Below are 2,500 nucleotides of genomic sequence, written 5' to 3' on the forward strand. Positions count from 1 at the left end.
CATACCTCCTGGATGTCAGTCAACAAAGTTTGTGAGTCATAGAGCTTGTTGTGTACCCGCCAGTATGGAGCAACCTTTTAAACCGTCGTCTGTCCTCTTTCCTCTGAGCCACTGCTCTCCAAAGCTCTTGTGCGGGTAGTTGGTTTGGGCTTTGTGAAGGCCGTTAATTTGATGCTGCTGTAGACACCATTGCAGGAGTCACCCTCACGAGGTGCCATGCTTGAAGAGTGTCATGAGATGCTGCCACCAGAGGTTTTGATGACCTGAGTTTAGCCAAACGGAATTCAATGCCCTCCTGCACTGCAACGGAAGAGGCGTACTACTACCTCGAGGCAGCGTGGTCTTTTTACCCTCATTATGTTTTGCCATTTAAATTAATAATTAACCTGAAAGCCTCTCAGCTCAAAATTAATAAGCTAGACCTTTGACTGATCACTTTAAGCTATTGTGGCATGGTGTAGCTTCTATGTGAATAGCATGCCTGAGGTAAATATAAGTAACTTACCTTGTCTTCGTCTCAGCACCGTGCAGGACTTGCATTATTATTTGGCCCAAGGGAATGATTGATGTATGATGTCCTTGATCCTATCAGAATACTCCATGCGCCCATAATCAGTGTTATCGATCTCGAAGATATTACTCTTTTCGTGGCAGTGTGCTGAGCTGGTGACTGCCTGAAGGTCGCAGCTTCGATAAACGATGCCGTTGTCAAACTTTAAGGTGGATGACTTCGATTACAGTTTAGTAACACATCAGCTTTGGTGTATTTGTCGGCGGTGGTCTCATGCACCTTTTTTATCACTTTAGATATTGCAACATTATCATCTAATATTAATTATTATTTTTCAATAAAAATGCGAAATATAGGTGTGCGCATATAGGTACTGTTACAACACAGGCTCTCTTAAACCCATGGCATGTTGATCTATGTGACCTATATATATATATATATATATATATATATATATATATATATATATATATATATATATATATATATATATAGTCTAGATATTATATATATACAGATATATATATATATATATATATATATATATATATATATATATATATATCTGTCTATATATATATATATATATATATATATATATGAGTTCCACTTAGCGTAGTCAAGAGTGAGGAGGGATGATGCAACCAAAATCCACGTGATTACTTTCTTATATTACACAACACTACGCCTTAGAAAAGCACTAGTCCCTTAACACTGCTTCCTTCAGAATCTAATAGACCGCCCACAGCAGCCGTCCTCCTCGGTGCCCTGCCCTGATAAACACACACCGCAGTGCCTTTAACACATAGCTGCGCAGATTGCTCTCCACGGCCTCCTGTAAGCCCTCGGGAAGGGGGGTAATGTCGTAAAGGGTTGTCGCTCTCACTTACCGTCTACGCCCTACGGAAAGGAAGTGGTGGCGTGGCGTGACGACAGGGCGGATAATTACTCCCCTAACCCTCGACTGTCCTCTCTGCCGTATCTGGCACTCTGGGGCCTCTGCCCTCTGGTGCCTCTCAAGGCGTAGGCTCCTCCACAAATCCGTCCTCTCCCGTCCCCTCTTGCCCGCGCATTTCAAAATCTACCTCGCCTTTCCACAGAAGGCGCCCGCATAACAATAAATTATTCATTCAGCCAAAAGTGCAGACCGACCAATTGATGTAGACGAGATAAGTTCATTGAAAGGCGGCAAACACCTTACTATCCGTATCAGACAGCCCCCAGGACGCATACCGTTTTCGCAAATATCAAACCCCGAAGACTCGGATCACCATGATGCTTTGGCAAAGGTTGTTTCACACACTCCACTAATTTTTGACGCTATTGTGCATTGCCAGATGCGGTTTATTATGGCGTTTACTCTTGACTGTGATGACCAAACCTGCGTGAGCCACTTAAAAATTCGAACAGGTGAGGCGTGACGTATTTGTGAGTGTGTACCCACCAACTACCTCCTCCCTGGCGCCCCTGCTACCATCCCTCCTTTTCCCTCCCTCCTACCCTCCTTTTTCCTCCACATTCCCTCTCTCCCCGCCCTCTTTCTCCCCATACTTTCCCTTTCCCTCATCCCCTCCTTCTCCTCTCTCTCTCTCTCTCTCTCTCTCTCTCTCTCTCTCTCTCTCTCTCTCTCTCTCTCTCTCTCTCTCTCTCTCTCTCTTCAATCCATGCACACGTCTGACTTGAATTAATGGCAGATAAATATAAATTATATGCCGTCTGCATCAGCATCAACAGTAATGAGGATGACCTGTTTGTCGATGGTGGTGAATATGAAATAGCGTATGTGGTCAGGATTCTTTACATTATTAATCCACCATCATATACTCGCTGTCTGTTTTGTGTGCTATGACTTTTTAACATATTTACATGAATTACACTTATCGTATGGCAGTCTTTTCCCTAACATCAGAATAAATTATTTATATATTTCTCCAATTTCGTTTGAAACTTTTACTCTGCAATGAATTCCCTTCAATTCCACCCTTATTC

Source organism: Eriocheir sinensis, unplaced genomic scaffold, assembly GCF_024679095.1.
Source record: "Eriocheir sinensis breed Jianghai 21 unplaced genomic scaffold, ASM2467909v1 Scaffold417, whole genome shotgun sequence".
Classification (NCBI taxonomy): Eukaryota; Metazoa; Arthropoda; class Malacostraca; order Decapoda; family Varunidae; genus Eriocheir; species Eriocheir sinensis.